This window comes from Taudactylus pleione, unplaced genomic scaffold (assembly GCF_031769625.1).
Source record: "Taudactylus pleione unplaced genomic scaffold, aTauple2 ptg000749l, whole genome shotgun sequence".
NCBI classification, from domain to species: domain Eukaryota; kingdom Metazoa; phylum Chordata; class Amphibia; order Anura; family Myobatrachidae; genus Taudactylus; species Taudactylus pleione.
Window position 1 is genome coordinate 897226 of NW_028285151.1, and position 18404 is coordinate 915629.

Here is an 18404-nt window from a genome sequence, read left to right on the forward strand (position 1 = left end):
AATAGCAACTGGATGCCACTACATGTCGAAAGAAACCTGGAATTACTTCAGACAATAAGCAATTATACTATAGATTTACTAGTGACCAACCCTAGAATTGACCATTTGAAAGTGGATAAAACAATAGAATTGTCGATCACCTCTAATAAAAGCTTATATTTTATATTAAGCAATGTAGCACAGTTCTAATAAACGCCAGAGTTTATCCACTTGACACTTGGAAGGAGTTGAAAAAATGATCTTAGAAAGAGGAACATACCGTGCATCTGGAAAGTATTCACAATGCTTCACTTTTTCCACATTTTGTTATGTTACAGCCTTATTCCAAAATGGAATAAATTAATTTTTGTTCTCAAAATTCGACACACAATACCCCATAATAACGTCTAAAAAATATTTTTGCAGATTTAATAAAAAATAAAAAAATAAAAAAACACACTAAGAAATCAGTATTCACGGCCTTTGTCATGAAGCTCAAAATTGAGCTCAGGTGCATCCTGTTTCCATTGATCATCCTTGAAATGTTCCTACAACTTAATTGGAGTCCACCTGTGGTAAATTAAGTTGACTGGACATGATTTTGAAAGGCATACACCCATCCATATAAGGTACCACACTTGATAGTGCATGTCAGAGCACAAACCAAGCATGAAGTCCAAGGAATTGTCTGTAGACCTCCGAGACAGGATCATCTCGAGGCACAAATCTGGGGAAGGGTACAGAAAAATATCTGCTGTTTTTAAGGTCCCAATGAACACAGTGGCCTCCATCATCCGTAAATGGAAGCAGTTCGGAACCACCAGGACTCTTCCTAGAGTTGGCTGACATCTAAACTGAGCGATCGGGGGGAGAAGGGCCCTAGTCAGGGAGGTGAGCAAGAACCAGATGGTCACACTCTCAGAGTTACAGCATTCCTATGTGGAGAGAGGAGAACCTTCCAGAAGCACAACCAACTCTGCAGCAATCCACCAATCAGGCCTGTATGGTAGAGTGGCCAGACAGAAGCCACTCCTTAGTAAAAAGCACATGACAGCATGCCTGGAGTTTGCCAAAATGCCCCTGAAGGACTCTCTGGTCTGATCAGACAAAGATTGAACTCTTTGGCGTGAAAGCCAGGCATTATGTTTGGAGCAAACCAGGCACCACTCATCACCAGGCCAATACCATCCCTACAGTGAAGCATGGTGGTAACATGCTGTGGGGATGTTTTTCAGCGGCAGGAACTGGGAGACTAGTCAGGATAGAGGGAAAGATGGATGCAGCAATGTACAGAAACATCCTGGATGAAAACCTGCTCCAGAGCGCTCTTGACCTCAGACTGGGGCGACGGTTGATCTTTCAGCAGGACAACGACCCTAAGCACACAGCCAAGATATCAAAGGAGTGGCTTCAAGACAACGCTGTGAATGTCCTTGAGTGGCCCAGCCAGAGCCCAGACTTGAATTCAATTGAACATCGCTGGAGAGATCTGAAAATGGCTGTGCACTGACGCTTCCATGGAGCTTGAGAGGTGCTGCAAAGAGGAATTGGCGAAACTGCCCAAAGATAGGTGTGCCAAACTTGTGGCATCATATTCAAAAAGACTTGAGGCTGTAATTTCTGCCAAAGGTGCAACAACAAAGTACTGAGCAAAGGTTGTGAATACTTATGTACATGTGATTTCTTAGGTTTTTTTTTTTTTATTTATTTTTTATTAAATTTGCACAAAAACCATTTTACACGTTGTCATTATGGGGTATTGTATATAGAATTTTGAGGACAAAAATTCATTTATTACATTTTGGAATAAGGCTGTAACATAACAAAATGTGAAAAAAGTGAAGCGTTGTGAACACTTTCCGGATACACTGTATATCATCATTTCTTCAATACATTACAATCAGTAATGTCAATGTTCCTAAAGCTCCTAATAAGCGATCATGAAAATAACCTCAGTATATTTGCAATTGTTGACCAGATGGAAAGGAAAAGTTTAAGGGAAGGTAGATTAAAAACTAAGGCCCTCATTCAGAGCCGCACGTTAACAACAGTACGCTCGTTGCGTTCCGATGTTGACTAACCGCGCATGCGTCGGTGTTACACTGCGCATGTGCGTACGGCAGATTGCGAGCTTTTTTCTCTCGTTCCTAAAATAGCGTACAGGAAGTGACATGTCAAATGTGATTGACAGAACAGGGCGTTTTTGGGTGTTGACGGGGGTGGAGATGAAAAAACGCAGGCGTGGCGAGGCGTTTTTGGGGCGTACATACATTAGCAGATGCGAACGTCAAATGTGTTCGGACCGTCTCATACGTCACTGAAACATCCGCTTTCCCTTCAAAATGCTCGCACAGCTTAGGGTCAGGATTACTCGACCACATTGGCAATAGCCTTCTCCTCCGTCCCGGGACTCCACGATGGTGCAGCGATTAATCGCGGCTGGTCAGTAAAGTAATTAGTGTTGGATTGAAATCCGGCTTGGTATGTGTTTGGAAAGCAGTTTATTGGGATAGCACAAAAGCGTACGCAGGTGGAAATCAGAGCTGCTAATGTCATGATTACACAATCAATTAGCGTACATTTTTGGGGTTTTATTTTGGCCACAATTTGGTGGTTATGGCCTATTGTAACAATAATGTCATCATCTTTTAATTAGCTCCCCTTTTTTTTGGTTTACTGTGGAATTTGCATCGCTATGTGATTTTTTAAACGTTCCTTAAAGAGGCCTTTTTTTTTTTTTTAAAGAGGGTCAGTTTTTGCCTTTAAGGCCAGGATTAAATGTAACCCATTTGTACAATAATGTCACAATACAATGTCAGTGTTTTGTTTTTAATTTATTGTTTACACACAAACAAATTGGCCTAATATTTTGTTGCCTTTTTTTGTGGCCAAGATATTTGATCCAAAAAAAAAAAAAAACATAACTACTAACATAAGCGTAAATACAAAATTTAAAAACATTTCACAAGAAAGGAGAGGGAAGTTTTGACCAGAAAGGAATATGAGCCAAGCACAGAAGGAGTGTGGGAAAAGTCGCCATTGCTGTCACCGTTTTCTCGCCCGTTTGGCTGGGTGAGGGTGGGCGCCAGACCGGGTCCGGGATGCCATCGGGCTGGCCTGTCCAGAGGCAGATGTTGTGGCCTCTGGACTAGGCACAGGGCTAGGCACATTTGGAGGATTGGCTGATGTTGTGCCAGAGGTGGAGGATCCGGATGTTCCGGCAGGAAGGGAGGTCGGCTCCACCATGTGCTGGCGAACGAGCTGCTCCAGGGCATCGGCGATGCGGATGTTGGCCCTGGTATTTTCCGCCAGGGCCTGACCAATGGTCACGTTGGCCGCAGCATTTTGCTCCAGGGCCTCAGCCACCCGTATCAGACTGGCGTCCATCCTCTGCAGAATCTCCGTATGGAAATCCGATTTAAAATTGAGTTCTGTGAGGAGGCCCACTGCCTGCGAGGGGGCACGCCCTGGACTGGCTTCTGCAGGGTCCTCAGCCGGATGTACTGGTTCCTCCCCTGCAGAGCCAGCAGAAATTCTGCGGCCAAGGCTCCCCTCTGGAGCAGACTCATCCGCCTCTGTCTCTGTTTGGAAATTGGAGAAAAGACTCACATTAGAATCTACATATTGGCACAATAGCATTTCTGAGTTGGTGACATCACAAGACTTACCTTGGCCAACATGAGGAGCCGCAAAGTCTGGCATGTCCGTATCCACGTTGGACACGCCAAACACCTCCACAGCCTGCACACACCCCTGTGCCATCTCTTCTAAGTCTGTCAACTCCAATGACACAGGGGTGGGACCCCCACCTGTCCCCCTTGCATGCCTAGCCCTGTCGGCAAGTTTTTGTTTGAGACGATATTTGAAGTCTGCCCATCTGTGGAATGAATTTGGAACCATTATCCTTTTTTTTACAATGGGGTTTGTTTATAGGATGGGAAAGTGTTTACTTACCGCCGTTTGACATCCCGGGCTAGACGGACATAATCACCCACCCTATTGACAGCAACGGCGACCTCCTCCCACATTCTCCACTTCTGGCTTTGGCTCATATTCCTGGCTGCCTGGGGCAGGATGTCAACGCACTTCTGGATCAAAACCTCCATCTCCTTGCTTGTGAAATGTGGCTGCCTTTTTTTTTTGCCAGCTTTGGCGGGTTGACTGGGGCCAGCAGTCTCTTCCATGTCATCCTCCTCACCTATTTGGGTAAATATGCAGATTTAGCCACTTCACAACTTGCACAATATTATGTTTTAAAAGAATCATTGACACAAAATGCATGAAGGCCTTACCGCCGCAATTTTGACCATTGTTTCCCTGGTTTGAAGCCATGTCTCTGCTTCCAGCATGAAATCATCCAGAAATTCTATGTGATTTCGTGACGTATTTATACATGCGTCCCTATGATTCATCCTTAATTTGTGCGGGAAAATAAACACTATTTATGGCTTGGTGTGTGTGGAGTCGAGGTGGGGTTGTTGGAGTGTTGTCGGTTAAGTGGTTTGGATTTTGTTGTTTGCGGTTGGAGGATTTGGCAGAGTTGGTTTTTTGTTTGTTTTTGCTACATTTCTTTGGTTTTTCCGTTCGCATTTTTTTCATTTTTTCCACATCCTTTCCTGATTTGGTAAGTTTTGTGCAGTCAAATTTGTGGCCAATTGGTGTATTCTTCTGTTTTGTGGTTCGTTAATTTGTTTAACACTCATTTCATCTTTTTTAGTTTTTTTTGGTTTTCGGACCCAAAGAAGTTTTTTTGGGAAATCTTATATATTCGAGTTGGGTAAGTCCATTTTTTGTCTTGCATTTGCGAATTAATTACCGCATTTTTGACTGTTGGTGTAGTGACTTGCATTTGCGAATTAATTACCGCATTTTTGACTGTTGGTGTAGTGACTTGCATTTGCGAATTAATTACCGCATTTTTGACTGTTGGTGTAGTGACTTGCATTTGCGAATTAATTACCGCATTTTTGACTGTTGGTGTAGTGATTTGCATTTGAGAATTAATTACCGCATTTTTGACTGTTGGTGTAGCGACTTGCATTTGCGAATTAATTACCGCATTTTTGACTGTTGGTGTAGTGACTTGCATTTGCGAATTAATTACCGCATTTTTGACGGCTTATTCATCATATAATCCAGTTTTGCTTTTCCCTTTTCCATTTTTTGGGTCCATTTGAACCCTATTTGACGTACGGTGTGCAATGTCGTTTTCATCGATGGCCAAATGTGTGTTTCCGCTATTTTCTGTGTTGGCTTGCAACAATTTAAAAAAAAAAAAAACACCCTCTAAATTTTTGAAGTCTCATTGTTGGCTTTTTTACAGTTTATACGTATCATGACAATACCCCGGCATGTAAGCAGCTATGGATGGTATCAGAAAGCTAAGTTGTTTTTTGTTACTTTTGGGGTGGGTCAAAAGCCTTACATTGTAAACTTTGAATTTCAGGTAGATCTGGGGCGAATTGTTCTGGCCCTGCTCCCGGAAGACGACCAACCTCAAACTCGTCCCAGGCGTAGGCATCGTAGGCATGCAAGGCCCCAGATATTTCGAACACGTGTCACCCTTTTTGGAATGCCCGATGATGAGGTTTTAAGACGCTACCGTCTACCTCCCAAAATCATCATAGACACTCTCTCATTAATAGAAAGTGATCTTGAGCGGCAAATTGACAGTCCAACAGCAATACCACCACTGACGCAATTTATGGCGGTGTTACATTTCTGTGCCTCAGGATCGTTTCAAACAACGGTGGGAATAGTGGCGGGCATCTCCCAATCCTCCTTTTCCCGGATCCTGAGGGCAGTGATGGAGGCACTTTTCAAGCACCTCCATCATTTTATTCAAATGCCTTTGGATATGGGTGCCCTTAGTGTGGCCAAGGCCAATTTTTACCAAATAGCTGGCTTCCCACACATCATAGGGGTTGTGGATGGTACTCACATACCACTTCAGCCTCCAGCACGGCTGGAGGCAATATTTAGAAACAGGAAACACTATCACTCCCTGAATGTAATGGTGGTATGTGATGCCTCCCTCCAGATCCTGTCCCTGAATGCTAAATTACCCGGAAGTGCTCATGACTCCTTCGTCATCCGGCAATCAGGGATATGGCAGAAATTAACCAACCTACAAGCTGGTGATGCGTGGCTTCTGGGTAAGTGGAGACCTTTAGTACATAACAATGTTAAGCTTGATACACAGTGTTCCTGATGTGGTCTATTTTTGTTCACAGGAGACAGTGGATACCCTTGCATGTCCTGGCTGCTCACTCCTTATTTGGCTCCCACACCAGGGCCACAAAGTGCGTATAATTCCGCACTTACAGCCACCAGGCAAGTGGTGGAGCACTGTATCGGCCTTTTAAAAGGCCGATTCAGATGCCTCCACCGCTCTGGTGGCGAGCTCATGTATGTGCCGGATATGGTGTCGAAAATTGTGGTCCTGTGTGGGATATTTCACAACATTGCCATAAGGAGTGGTGTCCCAATGCAGCCAGAGGATGCCTTACCTGAGGATGGCCCCCCCGAGGTTGGTCGAAGGTCAGTATGTGGGGGGGCCATACGCGATGATGTGGTGGCCAGATTTTTTAGGTAAGTTTGAACAAAACTCCAGTGTTTATACCTAATGTGTTTGTGTTTTTTGGCCAACATCTAATTTATTTTTATTTTTCTCACCATCTTCTGTTTGTTCACATAATCTTTGGCACTCCAACGCTCACTACTTCCTGCTACCCTTACCAAACCTGGATCTGGTCCTTTTGGGCATATATTCTGGAACCCATATCGCAACGCCATGTTTGTGGAATCATGTTGGCATGGTCCTTCGTCAACCAGTTCTTGATTTTGTGTTTTTATTTAATTATTTCTTGGTATGTGTTGTATTTGAATTTATCACTGTGTATTTTTTTTGGGAGTGACCACTTTGTTTTCTCTGTTATGTTGTGAATAAATGTTTGAAGAGTGAAATGGTCTTCCTTTTTTGGGACGTTAACAGCAAGTGTAACCAGGTTAACACAAGTTACATTTGACTAAGGGGTAAACCAGTACTGACGCCAGTTGAGCAAAACTGAAATATGTTTTCAGCTTCCCAATCCACACCAAAAGGAAGCCTGGCCCAACCTTGGGATTTGTAAGATTGGCCTAAGCAGCTTGCGCACCAAGTAGGAACCTGGAAAATGTAGAAATCTGTAATTGACACTACACCCAAAAAGGGAAATGACATTGTTACTGTTATGTGTTTCTGGTGTCTGTTTGACATACAAAGACAAAACACAATCTAACTTTTAAAAAAGGGAAATCCTTGCAGGAACAGTCTACTTATGTCAGGCTAAACTATCTTGGTTTTGGTTTTTAAAAATGAGCCACAACGTATATTTGTCTTAATAAATTTAATTGGAAAATAGAACCAAAAAAAAAAAACTAATGCCGAAGGAGGCCAGACAGCCGGTCGAGGGCCACCAGAAGGCCGATTACATGTTGGCGCATCTGCCCCACAACATCCGCCACCTCTTGCCGACGCCTCTGTTCCTCTGTGGGTGAGAAAAGTGTGTGGGTTAATACAACAATAGGGAATCCACAGAAAAATTGAAAAAAAAAAACAAATCACTCCTAAACCCAAAAACAAAAATAAAAAGGGTGGGCTGGCAAAAATACAAGGCCTAGGTACAAATTCCCACAGGTATGATATGTGTATGCTTAAATCACCAGGAAGAGGTAAAGGCAAACCTTCACAATCAACAAAAGTCAAGCCACAAAAACACGAAGAAAGGCACGACACATGATTACATACAAACAGTTTGTGCTTTAAAAAAAAAATTAAAAAAACATACCGGGAGACAAAACGGGAGCTCCGGCCAAACCTCCATGATCCTCCTCGGAGGATCCGTCATTCCCCAAAGAATGGGGCGGAGTTATGCTGGACTCCGGGGAGGGGGTAATTGGAAGAGGGGTGGGTGGAGGAGAGGGGGAAGTGGGACGGAGGGGAAGGAGGCCCGACATTTCCGGGAGAGGGTCTGGGAAGGATGGGGAGGAGTGGGGAATAGGGGAAAGATTTGGGGTGGAGTGTTGGCTGGGGGTTGGGGAGAGTGGGCGGGAATGCCGTCTGGACGGACGGTGACGGCGGAGTCTTGGCTGTCCCCCTAAAATATGTCAAAGAAATTGCGTTTAGTTTATGGACAAATCCGGGCAACCAAACTAAAAAAAAAAAAAAAAAAAAAATAGCAGTAGAATTAAAAAAACAGAAATAGAGGGGAAACATGCAGACGCAGATATGAGTACAAATAATAAATAGAACAGACAGGAAAACATGCAGATGCAGATATGAGTACAAATAATAAATAGAACAGACAGGAAAACATGCACACGCAGATATGAGTACAAATAATAAATAGAACAGACAGGAAAACATGCAGACGCAGATATGGGTACAAATAATAAATAGAACAGACAGGAAAACATGCACACGCAGATATGAGTACAAATAATAAATAGAACAGACAGGAAAACATGCAGACGCAGATATGAGTACAAATAATAAATAGAACAGACAGGAAAACATGCAGACGCAGATATGAGTACAAATAATAAATAGAACAGACAGGAAAACATGCAGACGCAGATATGAGTACAAATAATAAATAGAACAGACAGGAAAACATGCACACGCAGATATGAGTACAAATAATAAATAGAACAGACAGGAAAACATGCACACGCAGTTTGCCCCACAAACACAAACATTAAAACCACAATACATAACACTTACTTGCCAGGATCTGCATGCGAAAGCATGCCAGCAAGCGGGGCGTTCGCCGTTGCAGGTCGGACCACCTGCGCTCCAGCTGCCCAATGTTGCGGCGTGAGCCGAAGGACCGCAGGCGGGACCGTACCTCCGCATACGCAGAGCGCTTCTGCCGGTTGGTCATGGGTTGAGGCTGGCTGGTGATCCGGCGATCCATGACCTCCGTAAGCACCAGCAGCTCACGCCTGGTGAATGCGGAGGCTCTCATGATGGCAATGGTGTTTTTCTTAAAAATCATTTTTGATAAAGTGTGTAAAAATTTTCTGATTGGCTAATGTATTTTGGAAATTAACAGGAGCAATTTTATTGGTTAGTGTATGAGTCATGTGTTCGACAGGGCCAGAAATCTCTGGAGAGTTATGATAGGCTTGATGCAGTGACATGCGTAAGCAAATTTAAATAAAGAAATCAACCCAGGGAAATATGCGGGGATCCACAGCAATAGTACAATTGTTTAATTGTGGTTCACATGTTTTTTGAACAATAAAAGCGAATGTTTCATCCGTACGTATTCTGCGGGTAAACACAAACACGGACAAGAGTAAAGTTTCTTGCATTGTGTTGAAAAAAAACAAACAATTAAGCTAATTGATACATTGATTGGCATGATACGATTGATGGAGGTAGGCAGAATAAAGGAGCAGGTAATCGACATCTGACAAGGCCACTTCCTGTTTATACGTGTGCGTGCGTTCCTTTCAAGCCATTTCGGGGATGTACGCTCGCTATTTCGTACGCTCGTTAGTTAGAGGAGGGGTCGTCAGAGTTTAGGGAGGAATTTTAGATGCGAACGAAAATACGAGCGAGCCATTGAATTTAAATATTTTTGTACGTACGCCTAACGTACGTGTGCCCGCTTGCGAGTGGGTCTGAATGAGGGCCTAAGTACACAAGGTAGGTAAGGAGAAATATGGTGAGGACCTAGACAGCACCAGGCAGGACTGGAAGGCAAAGATCCCCTCACCACTGCATCATATTGAGGACATCATCAGCGGTCTTTGTAACATGGAAAAGTCAGAGGCATGGAGAGGTGAGTTAAGTGATCCCAATGTCCAGCACCACAAAGACTCCTCTTATAATCAGACCATGGATACTGTACCAGTCAGGAGAATACTACAGCGCTCGGTTACTCCACCTCAGCGGGGGATATCATACAGGACCTAGCTGCCAAGAGAAAAGTGCAGGGCAAAACGACAGTCAGCTGAGACAGCCTCCACAAGAAACTGCCGCCTACGCAGCCAAAGATAATCCAAGGATTCACAGTATGGTAAGTGGTCACACTTAGGTCATCAGTGTAATTAGCCGGTGCACTCCTCTCTGCTTCACAGATCAGGGTTTAATGGGTTTCTGAAAATGCCGACCAGCCAGTGAAGCACCGCAAAGTCAGTGATTTTTCAGATGTGGGTAAGGCACGGGGATTGGCGCGGCACAGATCAGGGACATCACCTCAGGTAGGCAGCATGAAGTCCACCTCATCTTACGGACAGCAGCTCTGTCCGTGTCAGACCCTGGCCTCCCGTTCAGCAAACTTGAGATGAGGTAAAAAGAGAAAGCCTGTGGGAGATAGGGGGATGTCCTGTGCTGCAGTATAGAGAGAAATGAAGTCGGCTGTGCATTGTATCGATGGCGTCCCACGAGGCACAGAACGCCAGCAGGCTCCTGCACATGTAGGCCAGACTACGGTGGCTGTAGATGGCTCTGTCCAACAGAATAGAGTGGTCTTGTTGGGTAATCTGCCCAGTAGGTGTTAAAAGAGCCCCTATTGCAGGTAGATAGGGACAGATTAGGGTTTGTAAGGGCGGAGCGAACAATAAAAGGCGGCCATTGCGATGATCCACCCACCAGAGGTCTCGATGTTCATCAATATTAACAAACTTTTATAAGGAAGACCTTTGCCGCCAATTACAACAAACAGACTTCTGTAATGGTGGGTTCCAGTGGGAGTGAGCTAATATTGTGTGATTATATTAACAACAGTTATGATGAGGATAATGACATATTCCAACTGTGAGGATGATTAACACAGTTAGCCTTAAATTCATTGATAGCTTGGTTTAACCAAACCACCAAATGTTTTCTTTTATGGGGCCCAAACAAACCAAGCACCTGAGTCACAAAAGTGGCAGTCCCTGTCACTGTAGAGCTTAATTTTTTTTAAAGTGTGCATGTCATTTTCAATATGCAATTCCATCGTGCACCACTTTTCATTATGGACTTTGCCAAGATTGTGTTGGACAGGCAGCATAAATTATTATTATTACTGTACTTTACTGGGGTTTTTGGCCCCGAATCAAAATTATGTTGGTACACAACAAATTCTGATCGCATAATGACAAGGTTACAAGTCTCCACATGATCACCATTATGCTCCCGTGCAATAAACATGAATAGTGATGGCGACAGTATGAGTACATGTAAACTATTATGCAGAGTAAAGAAGTCAACAGATCTCAGTCAAACAGAATTTATGGAAATACTAATAGAAGCCCCCTTGTAATGAGACACATATAAATTGACTATGATGAATACAGATCACCCGAGTTGCTCATTTCAGCTTTTCTTCCTTCAGCTCCAGCTTCTCAACTCTCTTCTAGAGGTCACGGTGGCAGCATACAACTCGTTCTGGACAGCCACTTGTCACAGATGTTGAGGTTCTATATCTTGCAAGACCATCCATCACAAGCTTCTTATCCATGAATATAGTCACCGGTTTCAGCAGCGTCTCCACAGGTACAGAGCATTATCCTCATCCTTTATTGTTCGTGTTTTTGATATATATATATATAATTAATTATATATCCTAATTTATCCTATTAATGCACTTTAATGTGGGGTTTGGCCCTGAATCAAATAATAAAAAAAAAAAAACCAAAAAACACAGGATTTTGGTACTTACCGATAAATCCCTTTCTCAGATTCCACAGGGGACACTGGAGTTCAAGACAGTGGGGTATAGACGGTGGTAGAGTAGAGCCTGGCACCTTAAATAATTTAGAAGTGTGACTGGCTCCTCCCCCTCTATGCCCCATCAGCCCCAGTTTAAGAACTGAGCCCGAGAAGAGATGGAGGACAACAGGAAAACGAGGAGAAGGAGAAGACCACAGAACGGAACAAGACCGACTGAAGGAGAACAGAGGAAACCACTGCAGGGAATCATGCAGTCACACAACCATAGAAGGAAGCAAACAACTGGCAGGTATGCAGCGCTGGGCGGGCGTCCAGTGTCCCCTGTGGAATCGGAGAAAGGGATTTATCGGTAAGTACCAAAATCCTGTTTTCTCCTTCATCCACTAGGGGACACTGGAGTTCAAGACAGTGGGGACGTCCCAAAGCCAACCTCCTGGGTGGGAAGCGCGGAGAACATGCCAACCCTTTGGCCAACCGAACAGGGACCGCCAAGAACCAGAGGTTCAACGGAAAGGCAAGAGCTGAGGATCAAGTGTCGTGAGCCAGGAGACAATCAGAACTCCCTGCGGAAAAGACCCAGAAATTCCACAACTTACAGCGTAAATAGAATGGAATAGGCGGCTAGCGAGAAAACACCTTCAGGTGAGAAGCATCATAACGCTGTAGACTCAGCTAAAAACAGACCAAGCCGGACTGTTGGGAGCAGAGAACTCCAACCCGAATCCATATGAGAAGGGCAGTAACCCGAGAACAAAACTCGAGAAAACCGTACCAGATTCGGAAACAGAAAGCTGCAACAGTCGCAGATAGCAGAATACCAGCACTGTTGGACATAGTCATAAAGTTACAAGTATAACGTTACCAATCTACAGAAACAGAGCTGATCCTGTCCACAGACTCCTAACAAAGAGTATGCAGAGAGGTAAAAGTCAAGGCCGAACAGTCACCATGAACCATTCTGGAAGTCCAACTACTACAAAGTTGTAAACCAGCGGAAGGGAAAGACCATAGAAGTCTCCAACGAGTGGAGATCACACTGTGAATGAGGCCGAGGCAGCTTCGAGAGGATTGAGATTACAATACCTGTCAGAGGGTCAGATAGCAGAACAACCCATTCTGAAAACAGAGTAGAAAACAGCGACTGAACACCTGCAGCCGAAAAGCAAATCACAGCCACAAACTCCAAAACAACAGACAACTTCCAACATGATGGAAGTGCGTAGTCAGTACCAACCGCTGGCCTGAACATAGTGTGAAACAACCAGGATACCCTAATAGTTAAAGAGCACGGATGCAACAGCCACCCAGGGAGCTACCAATATAGGGAAGCACTCCATACCGCAAGGCTAGAGCACTAGGACAACCCTGAAGGTACCAGTCAGGTACCAGTCAATGTGATGAAAACATCCACAGAGACTGAACAGGAAATCCACCATGCCCCCTGCGTAGGACATATTGACTGTCACACTTTAATGTAAAGATGTGCACTAGACCCTCGAAGCGCTTCAGTCCATAATCCCAACAGATCTAGTAGAAGAGTGTCACTAATCTCAATGTTGAAACTATGCGCCAGGGAAGCTCTAAAGTGTAGAGCCAACTGATTAAAAGAGCAGATGGCTGCTAGGACCGCAGCTAGGGTGCATAAGGGAGAAAGCGGCTATGCAATGACAGGTTGGGCATTAGTGGGGTAAGCCCGCTTACCTTTGAGCGGCCAAAAGCCCTCTGGACGCTATGTAGAATGTCACTGACCTTTTTCATCTCACAGTAACCTGCCCCGTCAGGTATAGGGAGTAGCTTCAGTGGGCTAAGACCCAATGCTCTACAGCACGGACTTCAGTCTGGAGATGTTGGAGTAGAAAACACTGTATAAACTAGCAAAAATGTTAGTGGAGGCAGGAAGGTCGTTCAACAGGACTCTATACCTGAGCTTGTTATATTAGGGATGTGTATCCATATAGACATTATACCTATACCACAAAACGGTCTACTAGTTTAAGTATCAGTACATTAACACTTATAATGGAGAAGTGTATTACGCCCATCAATCTAATAAAATCCAGGCCTGACCCTGCCTATATCGGCGGGGGCCCTAGGCCTTCATGTAATTTAACAAATGAATCCTTGATTACAGAACAGAACCTGGATTCTCTATGTACAGATAGAATGTACCTAGGGGCCCTTTAGAGACTCATGTTATTGAGATATGTGACAAGACATTAATATGGAGTACCGGAATCTATACTGAGAAGGGTACCTGTACATAGACAGAGTGCATTAGTTATCCCAAGAAAGGAAGGGACATATCTGTAGTGATAACCGATAGGGTTAAAAACCAGGTTTTGCCAATTATTAGAAAATATGCATACAAGGAATGGGAATATATCTAGCGTTCCCGCTAGGCTGTTTTAGCGGGGCGCGGCGCCCTGCCCTCCTTCTGGAGGGCAAAAAGCACCCTGCCCTCCAGGAGGAGGCCAAAAAGCGCCCTGCCCTCACAGCCTGCGGGAGCTGTACTCACCCGCGGGACGATGTGTCCCGCGGGTGGAGAAACATGCGGTGACCCGGTCACCGCCGGAGAATAGACGCCGGGCGCATGCGCCCGGCATCTATTCTCCCTGTCTGCAGGGCTTGGGGGCTGCCCGGCGTGTCCGTAAGTGCCGGGCACGCCCCCAAGAGTGACGAAAAGGGGACGTGTCTTATAGACACGCCCCCTTTTCCGATGACTGCGCCCCCTTCTCGGACGCGCGGGGATGCCCTCTCTAGCTCCGGCGCCCTGCCTCCCGCCGGAGCTAGAAGGAACACTAATATCAGTATATATACACCCGTACATACAGACAAACATAGTTGCATAAGAAGGCCATCTCTTTGAAAGGAAGAGTAGTGCCAACATAGCAAGTTAACTTGTCAGACTCCTGCATCGGGAGATCAGCATGCTATATTTATATATGTCCTGCTATATCCTGCATTCTCAGTGTCTTGTAAGTTTGCTACCAAGTGCAAAGTTGAAATAATCATAGATCCCCTAAAGGGGGGCGCCATAGATAGGGACTAACAAGAAGGAACTATAACCCCAGGAGGATGTAAGTACATATCTTTATATACAAGAAGGCCCCAGTCATGTATAGGGTTCATAATATAAGCAATGTCTATCACTATGTAAGCTGCAGAACATGACTCTAGTCTACAGGGCCACCATTTAATATTATAATATATATATATATATATACACACACACACACACACACACATATACATACACACATATATATATATGGATAAGCTGACAGCTTTGGTAATCCCAGGTGGCTTCCCATCCGTGGAAATATAGGTACGTACACACACCCACATACAAATCCTTAGGGAGAGATGGTGTAAAGCGGAGTTATTGTTAAATAAAAATTAAAAAATATGAAAAAGGCTGGAGACAGCCTGATGTGCGACCGGCTCTCTCGGGCACATTCTAAAAACTGGGGCTGATGGGGCATAGAGGGGGAGGAGCCAGTCACACTTCTAAATTATTTAAGGTGCCAGGCTCTACTCTACCACCGTCTATACCCCACTGTCTTGAACTCCAGTGTCCCCTAGTGGATGAAGGAGAAAAGTAATAATTCTGACCGCATGAGGCCAAGGTTACAAGTCTCCACGCAATCACCACCACTATGTGCCCATACAATGAATGTGAATAGTGATGGCGACAGGATTAATACGTGTAAGCTATTATGGAAAATTAAGTCATCAACAAATGTATGGAAATACTAATAGGCGCCCTCTGGTAATGAGACTCTTTGATCTAATTGTGTCTATGATTTACTAGTTGGATAACTTTGTTATTATCACTTTCTACAATTATCAATTTCTATTGGTCTGAGGCCTGTGATGGGGTAACATTATATTTTGAGTTTTCTACTAGGCTTTTACGTTTAGGCTATTAGTTTTTGATTAATGTATACATTGTATACCAGGCCTGGCCAACCTGTGGCTCTCCTGCTGTTGTGGAAACCATGCCACAGTCTTGTCATTCCTTAATAGAAAAACTGTGGAAGGGCATGCTGGGACATTAGTTTCAGCTGGAAAGCCACAGGTTGGCCAGGCCTGTATTATAGAGTCATATAGTTAATTAAATTGCCATCCTGTCTGCCACTGCAATGTAACTATGTTTCATAGATGTGTTATATTCTTTTAAACTGCCATGTATTTGTACCACTGCTCTGTCGCTTAGTTTAGCCAGCCAGCTCGCTGCAGCCTTTGGCCAATATGGGTGAAAACAATATTGTGAGGTGGTCAAAAATAACTGGAAATGACTGAAAATTAATGTTACTGAGGTTAATACTGTAGGAAAAAAATTGGACCAAATTACATGATTTTAGCTGTATTTATCAATGTTTAAAGAAAACCAAACCAAAACATTTGAGGATGGTTTTACCAAAACAAGACAAGGATTTGGAACCAAAACACAGAAGTCTGTGCACACATCTCTAATAAATACCATAACATAAGACAAAGATGTTTCTATACCCTCCAGCTCAAGTGTTTTACCTAGAAATGTACATTTGTTAAAACTTTGGGGAAGTAGCATCAACATTGTAAAGAGTGGAGAAGTGGACAAATGGAGAAGTCGCCCAGAGCAACCAATCAGCTTCTACCTATCATTTTCTAGAATGCAATAGAGAAATGATAGCTAGAAGCTGATTGGTTGCTATGAGCAACACCTCCATTTTTAATTTTTAGAAACTTTAGTAAATCTACCCCAAAAATGTTCCACAATTCCTTACAGCCCCTTTTAAACAGTTTGGTTTATATATAGAAATCTACCCCAAAATTTAGTCATGTAGTACAATAACCCAAGCTGTGAGATACAGAAATGTGTGCATTGGTCAATGCCCACGTCTCCAAAACCAGCTGCTTTTTTATGTTTTTATTATGCAGAGGCCTATGTTAGGTGTTATTAGAGCTAATAGGTCATGTTTTAAGGCAAATAATGTAAAACAAATTAAAAAAAAACTTGAACAATGCAACAGATGTCTACATCTTTACAGTGGGATGTATGGCAACAACATTTTAGAAACTGTAGTTTAATAAAACAGGAGTGTAAACAATAGCAACACATCAAAAGAACTATATGGTGTACAAATAACCAAATAGAAATGCATGTCTGCAGCAAAACGCAGCTACTAACGAGGCCTGCAATGTATAGCGCTATGGTCCTTATGGTGCATACACACGGTCAGATTTTTCCTTCAGATCTGAACGATAACGATTTAAAAATCGTTCAGTCGTTCATATCTGAAGGAAAATCTGACCTATCTGACATGCCTGAACGATGGACGATGAACGATGCGCGTTCCCGTTTGTCAGATAACGATATCCGACATCTGATGTGTTTGCAGTCAGACTTGGACAATTCCATTAATTTTAATGCAGTCAAAAATCGTTCAGTCGTTCATATCTGAAGGAAAATCTGACATACCTGAACGATGGACGATGCGCGTTCCCGTTTGTCAGAGAACGATATCTGACATCTGATGTGTTTGCAGTCAGACTTGGACGATTCCATTCATTTTAATGCAGTCAAAAATCGTTCAAAACTTTGGTAAAATCGTTCAAATCGTTCATCTGACAAATCTGACCGTGTGTATGCTCCATTACAGTACTAAATATTTGTAAAAACTAGGTCATTGTAGTTTTTATAAAGCATCTGCATTTTTTTTCTTGAATCTGACAAAAAATATCTTGTAATCACAATAGATAAACAAAAGTTTGCTCTGCATGACATTGTGTGTGGTAAAATGACTACAAGGAGGTGCCTCCTGCTATTAATATGGTATTTCATTATTTATCTCCTCTTGTTCAAATCACAGATATAAAAAAAAACTGGTATTAGACAGTGGTGAAACTGCAGCCATATGTTAGTATCCCGGCACAGGGGATGCCGGCGCTTAGAATATCAGCGCCGGAATCCCGACACCTGTCAGAATCCCGGCGCCGGCATCCTGGAGGTAAGTAGCGGGGTTGGGAGGAAGAGTGAGGCAGTGGGGATGAGGGTTAGGGTGCAGGGAGGGGGAGGTTAGGTTTAGGCACTAGGGGGGAGGTTAGGTTCAGGCACCGGGGAGGGAGGGTTAGAGTAGGGAGAGGATTAGGATGCCCACCGACAGGTGTCTATATCCTAATGCTGTCGGGATGCCGGTGTTGGGATTTTGACTGCCAGGATCCCGAGCACGGCATCCCATACCAATCCCGTATGGACATGTGCAGTGTGGAAGTGCCCAGTAATGTCCAGAAGGACATTGTTACAGCTAGTGTCACTCAGAAATGGTCATATATTACATCACGGGTAGAATATAGCTGAAAGAGCAGCTGAATCTAAAATACAAGGTACTACTAATAGCAATGACACATACATATCTGTAAAAGGCAACTTCCTAGACAAAGGAGACTTGTAAATAATCCAAATGTAGGACGCTACAGTACATCTCTAGTAGTCTCAGCTACTTTGCCATTGTGTTTGCATCTCAAGTTCAACTAAGGTATAAGCAAGCACATTTACATGCATGTCTGTAAACCTACAAAAATACTCTTTGTAGACAAAGCCTGTATTTTGGGTTTAGTGGCGCTGTAATGGTTATGGTGGATATTTCCATCAATGATGCGATTTTGGTATTTTCTCTAGAAATAATTTTCCTCATTAGATAACTAGTAAGGACTGAATAATACAGTCCACTCC